Here is a 17,190-nt window from a genome sequence, read left to right as displayed (position 1 = left end):
AGAATCCTAGCTCAACAGGGAAACTATGTCTAGATCCAACAGTTATATTTAGGAGAGTAGAGTGAGAATTAGAATTTTAGATGCCTAACTGAAAATTCACAGTTCTGCTAACTTCAGTGTATTGCTTCTTAATTGTGGAAGTGTCAAAGACTGGATTCCCAAGGCATTGCAACGTTTTAAGCATAATATTCCAGCTCTTGAAATTTCTTCTTTGATTTGTCAGAAGTGCCTCAATTCTTATTGCAGAAGCTATTTGCCTACCTTATACTTTAGCACAGTAAGAATCCAGGAGATCATTTTAGCCCAGGATTCAGTTCCCCAATGGATTAAGTACAGTTAAGGCAGTGCTGCTGGACTCCTGCCTGAGCCTGAGCTCTGCCAGTGCCTCCCTGGGAAGGGTTCAGCAAACCTGGGGGGTCACTGCCCAACAAAGAAGAGCCCCTGGAGGGGCTGAGCCTGGGCAGGCTGTGGGGACATGCTCACACTCCGCTGGGAGCAGCCAGAAGGCAGCAGTCCGGGCTGAGGAAACATTTAGAAACAAGCCAAAGCAGCCCCCAGGACTGAGAAGGAAGGGACTCTCATCGCTGGTGCTGAACTCCTCCTTAAGATGATAGAAACCCACTAGAACAACTCACCATCTTCCTGCTTGAGAAAAATCAGGCCTTCCACATTAGGAATGCTGAAAGTGTGAACACAATACTGAGGAAAAGGCATGGATATTAATATGTTTATTTGAATAACAATTATTAATGAGGCTTTGCTATTATTTGGATTATGAGACTTAGCAATATTGTAACTTAACTAATAAGTGTTGCATTCTTATATGCTTGTTAAAGATTTTAATTAAGCTAATGACAAATTCTTGGCTCCGTATCTACGGCATGTTCCCTTTACCCCATAACAAGACTCTGAGTGTAATAGTGGGAGTCACATTGTCCCACTGCTCAACATTCAGACTGTTCCAAGTGAAGTGCATACATATCCTCTCCTGTTGTAAGGAGGTGGTGGTTACAGAGACCATGTTCAGAAAATGAGAAAACATGTCTTTCTTTTTCAAAAGAGATCCAGATTTCTCTCTTCCACTTTCAAGGAGAAGCACTATCAAGCTGCTTGATTTTGTTTTCTGGAAGTAAAGCAATCATCTTCTTTCTACACACTGGGTTGCAGAGGCAAGTGCAGACTCATCTGCACTATCTGATTGCAAAGAATTTTGAATCTGTCTTGCCCAGCGATTGTCCTTCAGGAAAACTGAAGAGATCCCACATTCCAGCTAGTCTTTAGGCCACTTCTGTCATTTTCTCAGTCGTCTCTTCTACTTCAAACATCCTGTTATCTTCTGCAGAATGCAACATGCCCTAAAAGCAACTGGCAAGAAACAAAACAAACCTCACATTATTTCAGTCACTTTGAACTGAAAATCTACACAAGCAGAGGCAAGTTAACTTAGGACCACAGGACTGTCACACTGGTCAGGAGGAAACCTGGTTCAAGTCCTGTACGGGGTATGTATGACCAGTGCGCTCCATGGATTTCTAGCCCTATCACATTCCTAGCTTGGCTGCCAGGGTCTGTTCCTTCCCAAGGATGCTTTTACACACAAGCTCTGCAGAATACTGTACAGATGGCCTTGGGCCTCAAAGAGAGATGGCGATATCTGTTGAGTTTAGGTGCAAGCCAAGTGTCCTTCTGAACAAAGAAAAGAACTTCCTGGGAACACGGTGAATATACAGAAAGGAGCCTCATTAGTTTTTCTTGATATTAAAATCTCATCATCCAGGTTTTAACTTCTTTGCCTGTTGAAATGTAACTAAAAAAATATTTTAAGCAGATCAAAATTCATTTTTTTCCATTTGCACAAAATTTCAAGTGAAAAATTCATGTTTTCCATTCAATTTATAAGGCAAAATTACCCATGGAGTTTAGCAAAAAAATTACCTGCACTACAAGATTTAGAGTGACAGTAGATGTTGTCTTTTAACACCACATTTTCAGGTGCTGAATAGAAAATAAAATAGAAATAAATTTATTTAACCTGTCCTTACAGCAATAAGGAACAGGTAGAATGCTTGAAAGCTGAAAAAAAGTTGTATTAAAGAAAAAGAGAAAAATGTTGAAAGATTAACATGCTTATTACTATTCTCTCTATTAGAAATAAAAAATACTGTCGTGGTTTAACCCCAGCCAGCAACTAAGCACCACGCAGCCACTCACTCACTCCCCCCCCCCCGCAGTGGGATGGGGGAGAAAATCGCGAAAAGAAGTAAAACTCGTGGGTTGAGTTAAGAACGGTTTAATAGAACAGAAAAGAAGAAACTAATAATGATAATGATATCACTAATAAAATGACAACAGTAGTAATAAAAGGATTGCAATGTACAAATGATGCGCAGGGCAATTGCTCACCACCCGCCGACCGACACCCAGCTAGTACCCGAGCGCTGATTCCCCGCCCTCACTCCCCAGTTTCTATACTAGATGGGACATCACACAGTATGGAATACCCCGTTGGCCAGTTTGGGTCAGCTGCCCTGGCTGTGTCCTGTGCCAACTTCTTGTGCCCCTCCAGCCTTCTCGCTGGCTGGGGATGAGAAGCTGAAAAATCCTTGACTTAGTCTAAACACTACTGAGCAACAACTGAAAACATCAGTGTGTTATCAACATTATTCTCATACTGAACTCAAAACATAGCACTGTACCAGCTACTAGGAAGACAGTTAACTCTATCCCAGCTGAAACCAGGACAAATACAAATAAGAAGAGCAGCAAGAATAGATGCAGTATAACCTGAGGAGTATAAGCATTTTTACAGCACACAGAAAGGTATGAACTCCACTCAAGAGGGACTGGAAATTTCACATAGATAAACCTGTATTGTGGCTGTGATTCATATTGCCTTCTTTACTATATCAAAGCTAAGAGATAAGCAACTCCAAGGGGAAATTTATCATATCTTAATATAGGATGAACCTTAATTAGTTATCTAGCCTACTTCTTGAGACTAGGCATTCAACTCCTGAATGACAGAGGTTAGGTGAGTGAATGTCAACCCCATGTCTGCTTCTTTAAGGAATAGCAAAGTAGGCACAACATGTATTACTACTAATAAAGAAGGGATTGTGCTGCTTTTTGCCAGCCCTTATGTGGAAAAGCAGCTTGAACTAGTTTTCACTCAGGTAAGAAAGACACTAGCAGTGGATTTCTCCTACATCCTTACAAGATGTCAATATTTTGTCTGAAAGAGACACTATTGTGTTTTTTTGGGGAAATGTTGAGAAAACTACGAATATCATACTGGATATTTACTGTCAGTGTAATTTTTATAAAACTCACAATTACAGCTGTCCAATGAAATATTGAAAGTTCTCTTTTAGGGGACTGTTGTAAGTTGAAATAATTTGCCAAAGAAGTAATTGTAAGAAAGGTAGAAAATATTGCTCATGATTTTTTTTGTGGTAATATCCAGTGCGTTTGATAATGGACTCCACTGATCCCAGTGTAATACTGTTTTCAACATAGCACAGTGATCTTTTTACAGAATATTTGGACAGAATAACTAGAATGATTGAAATGCCTTTGTCCTGGAGATCACTAGTATGAAATACAAAGGTAGAGGTGAATGAAAGCATTTATTCTGAAAACCTGACAAAGTCTACACTTTGATATGCAGACCCAATTTTCCTTAAATATTAATTTTTAAATTGCAAGTTGGTAGACTTACAACTAAAATTTCTGTGAAAGAAAAATTATTTCTTGAAATGTGTTCTGTTGTAAACAATATTTTTTTTACAATTCTAACCGAAGTGTCATTCATTTAAGAACAGCCTCAGTTTGAGGTAAAGTATTGCACAAGGAAAGAGTTAGAAATATCATATATGCAGAGATGACATTTGGTAACAGAGATCAAAGACAAAATTTTTGAATTTTGTGGACAAAAATTAAAATAGATTTTTTTTTATCTTCCCCCCCCCCCCCCCCCCCCGAGACAGTGGTGACACAGGAAAAACTTTTTCATAAACCACTTGGATCTCCACAGTTTCCACAGAAGGTGGGTGAGGTCCATATGAGGAAAGGTCTATTTCACTTCAACCATTTTGCTACTCACAACTCATAATTGAGGTCAATGAGAAAAAAATTAACTGTGATACTATGTATATAATAATTAACATAATGTAATAAATCAAAGCTTTCCCTAATGTCTCAAAACAAACACCCAAGACAAACTGTCCCCATGGTACTAACCTTTCCACTATATTCAGTGTCCAACTCCCGAGATGTGAATTTTGTGCATATCTTTCACTTTCTTGCACAGACTTTATGCTAGAGAAGACAGTAAAATGGCATTGGGGTTATATTAGTGTAAGAGTCTAGCCTATTTACTTCTATGAAGGAACTTTGACAGTGTAATATGAAATTTTTAATTGTTAATTTGGGTTAAAAAATGGTAACTTTAAAAGACATATGAAGTCTCTGATCTTTGTAAAGAATGAATCATTAAAAAAGAGCCAGCGGCAAGTCTGGTGATAATGATTAAAATTACATTTTCTGAGGGGGGGTCTCAGTGGAGAAAATTACTCTGGACCTTTCTGGGGCATGTTATTTGAATTGTATTCCACAAAGGTAACAATTTGAACTTACATTTCCAGCAGAATTTAGAGTAAACAGTAAGGTTTATTGATGAATTTTAAAAGACAAAGCCAAAAGATTCTTAAATCAAGTTGAGTCTATGTCATTAACGGTTAAGTGTTGAAAAGTACTGGGCGCTGTTTTCATCTTTTCAAAACTAGACGGAAATCTGATGCTGTGCAAATGGGAAGGTATTATAAATATCAAAATCAGAGTTTGGAAAGTGGAAGAAAAACTTGAAATATAAAACCAGCCAGACACACACACACTGGCCTATGGAAACACATCAGTGATTTTCTATCTGCTGCTGGAGTGTGTGCAGAATTAAGGAATGTTATATAGGTCTAAAGAATATGAAGTGTAATTATTTTAGCTATGGTACTTAAGTAATTGGAAATTTGTGATTTACAGGCAGCTAGATATCAGGCTATTGAGCAGAAAATCTGTACTGTATCAAAAGGAGTAGTCAAGGTATACATCACAGAGCTCTGATATTGTCCAGTACAATGTGTAAAATATAATTTTATTATATATATAAATATATTTTTATTTACATATAAAATACTCTTTTATACATATATGAGATAAATATATAGCATGAACTGAACACATAGGATGTATAATAGTGTTAAAAGACATTTTGAGATTATAGAAGATAAAATTAACCACTTAAAAAAAAAAACATAAAAGAGTAAAACTTAATATAGAAGAAACTTGCTAAATATGTACAGAGAGATGTGGTAGAATACACTCTTTGGATTTGGACGACTAGAATCTACTGTGTACTGCTTGGTCATCAGTGCTGTTTGTTTATATCTACTTGGACAAAGTTATCTGCTCCAAAGGAATGATCCTTCAGCTCCAGACCAAATGCCAAAGAATAGTTTTATGCCTACAATACTCTGCTGTCTCTGGAGTAGACTGGCTACAGCTATAAAGGCACTATGTCTGTGACGCTCAGATATCATTACAGTTTGGGGTTTTTTTTCTGTTCAGGGTGCCTAAAATAATGAGAACTGTGTCACAGACCACCCTTGTTGTGCATTATACTATGAAGTGTCTGTTGCCTACCCTAGAACATGGATTGAGGTTGCCTGGGAGTTTTTCGGTATTCAACAGTTGCTTGGATGATCTTGAAGAACTGTATAGGGTAGAAATAGCAAAACTACTATGATTTCATCCATATTGAACATAGGGAAAGCTTTCTGATCAAATTATTCACAGAAATACAAAAGCTTTTGTCACAGGAAGAAGCAACTGAGAAAATTAACATACAAAGTGTGTGGATGACCAGGGAACTGGGGCCCAGGGCTAAGCTGGGTTCAAGTGACATAAGGACATGAGAGGACCTAAGGTATTTGACAGTGTGCCATTACCCCACTGCAATGACTGACACCTAGTCCAGTGCTCTTACAAAGTAACACCTGAATAAAACCTGTAGTGACTTCTGTTTTGAAAGTGTGCAAGAGTGAATGAAGTTGGTCCATGGAGGAGATAATTTTATTAGAAATCTTTTTTTTTCTGGTAGCCAGTTCTTGCTAGAGAGAGAATAGCTTCACCTTGGAGTGATGTAGACTTCCTAGGTGTAGATTTCATATAGACTTCTTAACAGTATCTCAGAGCCAAAGTCATGTGTTCAGTGCTTTGTGACTTAGAGATGACATTTCCTGATCTCAAGAACAACTTGGAAAGATGCTTAAGCAATGCTAGAGAGAATTTTATTATGTTAATTGCCTTTTTATTTTGTAAATCTTTTTATAAATAATATTTTAAGTTAAGACTTTAAGCCTAATGTAGGCAAAAAAAAAGAGGGGGGGAAAGAATCAAATTAAATAACGGAAGGCAAAAAACTACATGAAAAAAACCCAACCCAACCCAAAACCAAACAAGAAAACCCCCTCTTAACTTGAACAGCTCAAAGCAACCATAGAATAAAAACAGACTGTCTTACTTTGTAAGGAATAGAAAATAGGCTACAGTAGGTCCAGTCTGCCTAAAAGCAAGGTGACATAGTAAATACATACACTTACTGTATCTGTAATAATATAGCTTTTTATTGGCATTAAATGCTAAAATAAGCACTCTGCTTGGAGTGGTATTCCTATGATATTGAATTTCTTTGGCACTCTTTGTGCTAAGGCTCCCACATACAGGTGTAGTGAGACTTCCACATTTCTGCACTTCTGTATCTGAAACATGTTCAAGATTTAGCTTAATAAGCTAGCCACTTATTGAATTTTCCTTAAGTCTTAAAACATTTAGGAATTTTAAAATTAAGAGTCTTAAGATTTAAATTTCATGCTGCTCCACAAATTGTCAAGAATTTCACTGTATCTTAGAAAACATACAAGGCTCTGAAATTTTCAATGGTACTTTATTGCTAAGTAATTGCTGTATGTATGATTTTGAAAGGGCATACTCATATTCATATTAACTGCATGATGATTAGCCCTATGTTCATGCTTGATGATGCTTATTTAGTGCAATACAGTTAAGGAGCCAGTACTGTTATGCTTGATCAGTTTTGCATAAGTGGTTTTGGTGGGGTTTTTTCCCCCTTTCTTTCAGCAATGTTCATATGTCTTTGGGGTTGAGGCCAGAGCTTTTGGATCTGTTAAGAATTTTCATAGTGTCTGCTCTTAGCATGTAGGCTGGCACCAAGTCAAAGTGGCCTAATTTTCACTACATTGTAGCACATTAGGGACAGAATTCTTCCGAGTAATCTAAAACCTGTCTCCAATTAGACACACTAAATGACAGAGGACAAAACCAAATAACATTAGGTTTTTCACAGGATATCTCATTTTCCTTCTACGTTCTCAGAATGGAAAACTGCTTAAGAGCTTTGAAGGATTTCAGTTTTTAGGCTTTTGTAATTCAGCACATACAGATCCAGTGAGGCACGCTGCCTTTTCGTTTTCTTTATGACAAAATCAATACATTCTACTACTCAGGTCCATGTGGTCTGACAAGCTGCCAGTTGTCTCATTAATACAGTACATAATACAAGCAAAAATACAAGTAAAATTCCTCTGGAACATCTTCTCAACTAAGATAGAAAAGAAACCCTCAGGAAAAGACAACGCATTAATCTAAAGCTTTTTGGCTGTGAAAATATTTCTTATCAATGATTCATTATATATAAAAATGTTCCAGATGGAAAAGAAATCACTGGACAAATTTTAATATCTTTAGACAGAAATGCCCAGATGATTTAGTGCAAATATTGTCGTATCATATACGAGCCTTTTAGAGTGAGAGTTGTTTAACACCATTCTTATTTCATTTCACTGCAAGAAACTACATTAACTTAGTCCATTTGGGGGTAGAAAATAATCTTAGAAAACAATAAAATTTACATATTATTGTTGAATTACAATTACTGACCAATTCAGTGTATGAATTCATATGTCCATAATTTCAGTGAGTTTTATAAGTTTTCTTGATGTATAGAGGAGATCCTAAGAAGACACAAAGTGCCATCACATTATGCTTCATTATCACTTCATTCCAGACTTTCACTTTTGCAGTTCTATTATCTCAGTGATCCAAAGACTGAAGAGGGTTTGTTTGTGGGGTTTTTTTTCTGCTCTGTAAAGTTTTAGTCTTTATCTAAACACGACTCCACTAATTTATAAAGTTGTTACAAAGTTTTAATGATTCACAAACGAATTATCAACTGTCTGGATATATTTTTTTTTCTCATGTTTCCTTTATATGGTTTATAATTTCTTTTTATTTAGTATATTACATATGACTTTCACAAAACTCCTGAAGTGCAAATTTTTGTTTTTATTACAGTATTGAACTCTCTGACCTTCATTTTCGTATTTATTTAATGGAAAAATAGAATACGAATAGCATGTTTGCTTGTTCATGTTTTCCAATATTTTCCACAATAAATTAACTGCAGACTAAGTCAACAGACACTTTAAAAACGTTGAAAGTCAATGGTCAAATCCTAGAAAATAAACCTGTAATTTATACATGATACTTGTATGGTCTCCAAAGTGGAAACCAGCTTTAGAGTTAGCTTTCCAGTTTCTGTACAGATGTTCAAGAAGGCAGTTGATGAGACAACAGAAAAAAAAGAAAAAGAAAAAAAAAGAATGAAAGTGAGACTGCAGAAACCCTCTGTGCACTGAGAAATTTGTTTATGGTTAGTCTATAATATGCACATATGTTTATGGTTAGTCACTGCGCACAGGGCAATGATGAGCCTCCCGGAGCAGCAACCAACATGATCCAGAGTGTTCCTGACCTCTTCTTTTTAAAAATAAATATGGTTTACATTTTTCCTCCTGATTTTTGTCTCACAGCCTTTACATAATTGTGAGATGCCTGGGATTTGGGTGTTTTGTTTTTGTTGTTGTTTTCCAGATAGATGAGGTTGAAACCCACCTCTCTGAAAAAGGTCTTCCAACCACTAGAATTGAGCCCAAAATCAGTGGGTTTTTTCATACCACCAGTGATGAGCAAAACAGGGTCAAAGGGGTGGATTCATCTCACCTAATTTTAGAAGTTATTTTAGGCATAGACAGGTGGATGTGGCTAGTCATCTAAAATTCCTTTTTAGGACATGGAGTTACAAATGGACACCTGGGGAGTTAGTCTGACATATCTTATATGTCTTCTTTGGGTTCAGATTAATAGAGTCTTAGAAACACCTACTTCTCCATTGACCACAGATGGTAACTTGGTTGGCTGTAGAATTGCAAAACAAATTTCTACCTTCACATATATGAATCCCCCTAGCTGAATATGACACTGAGTCTGTACATAACTTTATAAAGAAATGGAATATACAGTGAATATGCTGGACTCTAGTCTCTGTTCTAGAGATTTCTTTACTCATTAGACCTTAAATAGTCACAGAGATAAAGGAAACATAGTCCTTGGACCAGAAAGAAGAAAAGAGGATTCTTGTATTACAGCAGTCTCTAGCTTTCTGTTATTTCTGCCACCACAGTTCCTACATTTTATTCTTAAACATTGAGGCTTCAAGACAGTAGGGAAAGATGCCACGGAGCAGCCTTGTTCAGGCATGGTAAACTTTTTCGTAGGTGATAGGTAGTGTAGTTAAAATTCTTTCATTAGATGGTCTGCAATCCAGAACTCTTGCCTTAGCTTAAATTGCTTAGCTATTTATGCCAAGTAAATAATATACAGTAAAATAAATAAATAACATATAACAATAACATAAAGAAGATGTGCCTCCAGTTGTGGCTTTGAATAAAAGTAATCATTAGGTCCTGGGCAAAACCCAAAGATACCCACATATGTAAAATATAGTCTACATGCACCTAACAAATTTGGACCTTCAGGGTGCTGAGACACTACTCTGCCTGGTTCCTAGGTCCAACTACAGTGCAAATAGGAGTTATATTTATAGCTGCACAAGACAGGAGACCCCTATGTAAAAGACTCCAAATCTGAATTTTCACATAAAAAAACTAAAGTTCAAAAGTAGTTTAAGTAACTGCTGAATAGCGCTTTTGTTTTGATTGTTTGTAACACAGATCTTTAACTGTTATCAAAGTCCTGTTCTAGCCTAGTAAACATGTTTTTTATCCTGGTTCCAAAACATTAGTTTAAAACCATACTAAAACTAGAAAGAATAAATTCTGTAACTTATTTTTATTGAAAATATAAAATAATTTGTTATGAGCTAAAACAAGTATGAGCTTTTCAAAATTCACATTAAAAGCATATTCTCCTTATACTTATTTTAATATTAAATTTTATCATTCTTTTCCTATATTTCACTAGTTAAAATGGGCAAAGAAATAAGGAATGAACTGACTCCAAATTAATGCTGGCACATCCTTAGAGCAGTTTGGTTTATGCTGGGTTGTACTAGCATTTTAAATTTCTTTAAATGTTGTATTATGTTCATGCTAGGTTTTCAGTGATGAGTAGTATATTTACTGCCTGAACCTATTCAAGTTAATTACCTATTTAGCTGCCTAAAAGAAATTTTTTTAGGCCCTTTTCTGTTTTCCCTTTTTCTATGTGAAATTTCAAAGCCTTATTACCTCAACTTTGAAAATCTATTTTAGCTGACTTCTCCATTCTCTTTTTTTCCCACGAGTTTTCAGGTATCTCACTCCTGCACATAGTCATGTTCTCAGCCTCAGAAATTCAATCAGGTAAAATAATAAGCAGTGATGTTGCCCTGTAAAATAACTTTTTTTTGTTTGTTTGCTTTTGGGTTTTTTTTTACCTACCTCTGGCAGATGTAATGTATTCATCAGTGCCTTTGGGCAATGCAGTATTGATTTTCTCAGGTTTCTTTTTTGTGTGTGTGTGTGATCCTGTACAGAGTATGAATTCCAAATTCAATTTCTTGTCACAATATTAGTATTTGCTGTTCCAAGGTGCAGAAAACTACATTATAGTTATAGCAAGCAAATGACTATTACTGCTTTCTAAAATAGATATTTGTTACCACTGAAGGATCACTACCTTCCTTGTGTCAGTTGGTGCTGACAGTGCTGACAACACTTTGTACTTGCCCTTTCAAATAGCATTCATAAAATGTAGGGGATTCCAAACTATGACTCATCATTTCAGGATAATAATCTGAAATATGGACATATAAAATAGCAAAGAAATATTGTGAGACAAGAACTCCAATACCTTGGTCTTTGGAGACTTTCATAAATGCTTGAAAGGACTAAGTGGTTGGTTTGTTGCCCTTATATACAACAGTATTATAGCTTCTATGATTCAACTTCTCCAACAGTAGAATTCATAGAAATGACTGAGGAAAAGCTGGCTTAACACACTTTTTTAGTATCATGTTTCTCTTTCTCTGATTCCAACCCTGAATTATGATTCCTATCAACTGAACCTTTTCTCCACAGGGAGGAAAGCCTTTTCTGATCACATAGAGAAATCTAAGTGGCAGGAACTCTATAAAACACCTACCACTAACAGGATTGTTTGATATCTGCAGATCGTGATACTCCTATAATTGCTGCTAAAAAGCTGCTACTATCATATTTTCAGAGGCACTGAAAATTATATTTCGAGTGATGAGGCAGCAGTGCAGTTGGGAAGTTCGAGGGGACAGATGCTGCTTATTGATAAAGAGAAAGGAAAAAAATAGAAGGAAAACTTGGTTTATGAAGTTGGAACAGATTTATTATTACCCTTAATCTGGGTACAGGACGTCTGCTTGCTTGTAATTGCTAGAATGAAATAGAAACAGCAGAGATGCCCAAAATAACTAAGAATGCTTAACATCTTTCAGGTGCAAAACAATTAACAAGAACTGCTCATTTCTATTTTTAGTATACTGTGCTGGTTATCCTGTTTAAAATCTCATTGAGGAGACTGAAAATCAAAGACCTTCTGGCAGAGCTGGAACTGAGGCTTTACAGGCTATATTTTGTTCTCTGTGATGGGACAATATTCCCAGTTATTTCAGCACTATCATAAAAACATTCCGACCCAAATATCAGGAAAAACAAAGCTGGGGGAAAGATCTTTATCACTCCAAGTTCCTGCAAAACCCAGACTGCACCAGCTGTGGATAGTCCATTTTGCTATGACATAGTGATTTTGAAGAGTTAAAGCTCCATTATGAGAAAGACATGGCATCTTATACTTCAGGATATCATCAGATGAGCAGGGTGCAAGTTTACCACAGAAGGCTTTGGCTTAATGGATGAATTAGGAACACTTAAACCCCCTAGTCAATGTTTTATAGACGAATCTTATTCATAAGCTTCTTTAAACCACCAAAAAGACAATTTCTGCTTATCTATTCTGAATTTCTGCATAACACAGGACACACAACACAGGACCAGAGCATTCACAAGAGAAACTCACTCTGCAATGACAGGTTTTTCTAGCCTGACTGCACTGATAACTAGATCTGTTTCTTTGTGGGATCCAGTCTATAGTTTACCAGGTTAGAAAAAAACAAATTGTGAGGAATGACTAAGGTAATCAACATTTGATTTCAATAAATCTTTCTTACTTGGTAATGGAACTTCCAAGATAACTCAGTCACTCATAAAGCACTTCTGAGTGTTTAATTTTGTTAATCAAAGTTTATCATTTTTATTCAACCAGGAAGAATAACTTCAGAATTGTTGCCATTGATACAAATATATAAAAATTGGAGTAGTTAGGAGTGGAAAGATAAAATGATCAGCTCAAGTTTACTCTGAGTTCAAATAAAACTGTTCCCTGCAGCAACATTTTTAAGGTTTGATCAGTCAAGACTTTTTTCATTCCTCGTATATCTAAAAAGCCATTAGAGCTCCAGTCTATCTGTCAGAAATATCTCCTTTTTAAACAGTTTATAGTTGCCTGTTCTAAAGATGGAATAATTTCTGGTCTTATGTGGGAACAGATATCTCTGTAGCATAGAAATCAGTCTACCTACCACATCAAATTTCTTTTGTGCTTTAGAACACCAGCATTATGACCAAGAAAAAGATCTCTTCTAGGCAAGCAAAAACTGATATATATTAACAAATTTCTTCGATTGTCTCTGAGCTCCAACGCTTTATTCACAGTCTCCTACTGTTCCTCATTTAATGAAGGTTCATAGATGTTTTGTTTTGCTTTCTCTTTAATTTACAGTTTCATCCCTTCTTCCTGTTCCCTGCCACAGTTGATATAGGAGTGAGACAACTGTCCTGCTTGGGGAATGGTTTTACATTTTCTGGCTCAACTATTTGGGAGACCAACATGATATGAAGTCAGACACCCTTGCCTGTTTCTTTTAGCACACTATATTTGTTAGACTCTCTCACACTTCAAGGACAGAGGACAGTTGGATCTGCTATGGTACTGAAAAGTCACCACGTGACAACGCAGACAGAAGCTTCCTTAACTCATCTTCCCTTTGCAGAGAGAAGACAGGGTTACTTTCTTCACATGCATGCTGAAATGTCTATAATGTCACCAAATAAATTTATGAGTGTGTCAATGACCTCATGTTTGTTTGTCTTTCAATATTTTGTTATGTGATTTATCAGGGACATAACTGAAGCATTACAAGATGGTGATTACCCAGCTCACTTTTCTTTTCTTTTTCCGAAAATCAATAGTTTTTCATTTTATTCCTTTAAAAACAAAGATCTTGATGTCTTAAAATAGGCAGTACTATAGAACATTTATTACCTAATTCATTAACTAGACAGTAATTCAGTAATTCCATAAGGGTTTTCTTTATACCAGAGGCCTTCTGTATGTTTTCTGTATTGAGATTTGATAATGAGTCTCATTTCCAGTAGTTGTTACTGTTGCTCACCGGTGCAAAATTAGATGCTTGTCTCACCTTCCTTTCCCTTCTCTGTTACTAGGCTCTTTCCATTCCAAATGCAAGTGTTAATCCTGCAATGAGCCCTGGGCAGCTGGATCCCTACAATTAGATGAAAAACTCATTACAGTTATGTAAGTTGTCAGAGAGGCAGAAAAACCAGCATCTATGCAGCTCATTACTAGGTCATGGTTACTATAAATCTCAACTGTTGGCTGCTGTTTTCCCATTATCAACATGATCCTTCTTTCTCCATATACCCTCTGATAGCTGTTTCATGCAATGTGATAGATGTCTCTCTTCCTTTCAAGTCTCAGTTTTTAAAAATTATGTAGGAAACAATGAAAATAACTTCTACCATCTTCATATGTCTCACATATCCATCTCATATACTTGCTGCTGCCTTTGTGGTTTTTTTCTAGAGCTGACAATGCTTCGCTTTAATGGTTGACAAAAACATTAAATGTGCAGTATACAGACTTGGTGAAGTATAGAAGGTGCCTTTCATTGCAAAGCAACGGTATCAGTAAAATATACTTCTCTTATGCTAGTGAAGAGTCATAATGAAGAGCATTACAAAGATAAAGTTGTATAATTTGGGAGGAAAATGAAACAGTGGCAGAATTTGGGATTTTTTATCCTGGAATAATAGTATCTAGAAGAAAACTGGTAGATAGCGTAGCGTATATAACAGAGTAGCAGAGAAACAAATGACAAAATTCATATATTAATACCTGGCTAGCTGGCTGATAAAGGATACAAGGAAATCCGGATGGGATTTTCTGTAGTAGTCAAGCAAATTTCAGTTTCACTGAGAATCTGTATAATTAAGAGACACGAAAAAAAGAGAAAGAAAGACAGAGGAGAGAAAGGAGAGAAGGAGACAAGGAGAGAAGGAGAGAAAGAGAGAAGGAGAATAGAAATTAGGAACTGACAGGTGGACTCCTAGGGTAATGTTTTGGCCTCATCTCACAGCAAGCCTTCTAAAAAAATGCAAATCTGTGTTCAGATTTTCTTCCTCAAAATGTTAATACTTCTTTTGAATGCATTATTAGTTATCATTTTCTGTCTTAAACCTTCCTATGCAGTAGTAAGTTTTCAACATTTACATTGAAGTGGGGACTGAAAAAAATATCATGAAATGTAAAGAAATAATTTTCTGTGGGTTTTCTTCAATAAAATTGTAATTAGAAATGAACTTGAAAAGTAAAGCATGGAATGTGGAGTTTTTGCAGCAGTTTGTGTCACAGATATCACCCACACCAGGAAGCTCTGAAGAGAAGATTTTTCAATATCAAAGGACAATCAGGATATAAACTCAATGTCCAGAGTAAATATTTTCTTTCCTTGTTTTTGCTACATGGAATAAATAGTTATTCCAACACCTTTCACTGGATTTGGAGAAAACTATTAGTCTGTTGTTGACTTTCTGATGATATTTCAGTTCCTTTAAACAATTTTCCTTAAGTTATGACACTGAAAGCAGATGACATTATGCAAGCTAACTTAAATCTGCATAGTTTGCATTTATTGTGTTAAGTGACCATTTCTTGACATAAGAAACAAAACCAAATTATACTGAATTTGAATATACATGAACATCTAATATTGGAAAAGAAATTTAAGCAGAAGAGAGGTGCAGAAAAGACAAATAAAAATTACAATTGTGACAATTCGTATAATGGAAGAATGGAAATTCAAAAACACAGAAATGAAAATAGAAATTCTGAAGTTCACTGAAGAAAAGAGCTCATCTCAAGAAATAAAACATTCTGGAGAAAAACACAGGTAAAAGAATATTCAATTTTCACACTAACTCTGAAATTAAAAAAATAAATCATACAGGAAGTTGCTTTCAGTCACTGTGATACTGAAAATATTGCTGAAGTCATAAATTAAAAAAAAAATAACAACAAAACTTTCCTGGATTTAGATCCTTTGTTTTTGCAAAATAAGACAAGACTTAAATTACTTCAAACATCTTGGACATAGACAAATAAATTACACATTGTATGACCTGTAGAACATTTACATTCAAGATGGTTTTCTACATACATTTTTGTTGATCAAAACCTGGTAACTGATGTTAATCTTTGCATGTCATCTGGTCATGAAAAGACAAGTTTTAAATTAAAAATATGATGTTACTGCTGATCTAAAAAGGAAAAAAATTCACTAAAGGTTATATTAGGTAAGGGAATAGTTTCAGTTTTCAAGAAAAGAAACTTAGAAACATCTGCCAGGTTGTTGAAACAGATGAACATGCTTGTTCCATCTGATTGTACAAGTATGACCTTTTAACGGAAAGGTTGTGAAGAAAGACTTAGATGAAATACAGCTTTCCCTGACACATTACCCTCCTTACTGAGACTTGTTTTCAATTATACTGTCAAGATGTCTGATAAGGTGATGGTGGTAGTCAGACTGTGGAGAATGGAGGAGGGATAGTAATGAGCACAACAAATCAACATTCATGCTCCCTTGAAATGAAACGATCTACCTGTGTCTTGATATAATACGCATAATTATGTAACTTGCAAAGTGAGTGAGGTTTCGGGGAGGGTTCTTCGTATAATCATAGCTCATCCCCAAAACATACCAACTTTTTACGTTTCACTGGTCTGAACAGATCTTAAAAAAAAAAAAAAATAGGAAGACTATTGTCATTACAAGTTCTATAAACAAACTAATGAATAGCTTACCTCAACAATGGAGGATTTGTAATACATGTAACTAGAAAATAATGAAAAAGCGCATTAAAATAAATGGAAGAAAACATCACCCAATAACTGGTGGCATGTTTTCTAAAAGTATGTTTTCAGTGAAGATTTGCTTTGGTGTGATAGTTTGGCTTTCTTTGTTGTGAGTGATCTAAGACTGTATTATTAATAGTTCTGGTTTTAACCAAGCATTTATCTAGTTCATCCATTTTTCTTTTTAAATTTTGTCAATTATTTTTTAATTGAGTTTGGTTTTGAGCCTTCAATATACTTAATTTATTATTAGATCATGCTGTATTCTATACCAGATTGCTGCCACCTGTGCTGTTTAAATCCACTGTAAGATCAAGTAAAATGTCTTTGCATAGTTTCAGGTTTTGGGAGTTTGAAATCTGAGAAGAGTCACTACTTCTACAAGTGTTATGGGTTTGTGTGGCACAGGTTTTTTTTTGGTAGCGGTGGAGGGGGCCACAGGGCTGGCTTCTGTGAGAAGCTGCCAGAAGCTTCTTCCCCGGCTGGGAGTGGGCCCCGCCTCTGGGCCAGGCCGAGCCCGCCAGCGACGGCGGG

The sequence above is a fragment of the Haliaeetus leucocephalus genome, unplaced genomic scaffold, assembly GCF_000737465.1.
Source record: "Haliaeetus leucocephalus isolate CR32 unplaced genomic scaffold, Haliaeetus_leucocephalus-4.0 Scaffold751, whole genome shotgun sequence".
Taxonomy (NCBI): domain Eukaryota; kingdom Metazoa; phylum Chordata; class Aves; order Accipitriformes; family Accipitridae; genus Haliaeetus; species Haliaeetus leucocephalus.
The sequence above is the reverse complement of the archived record's forward strand: the minus strand, read 5'-3'. Positions refer to the sequence as shown.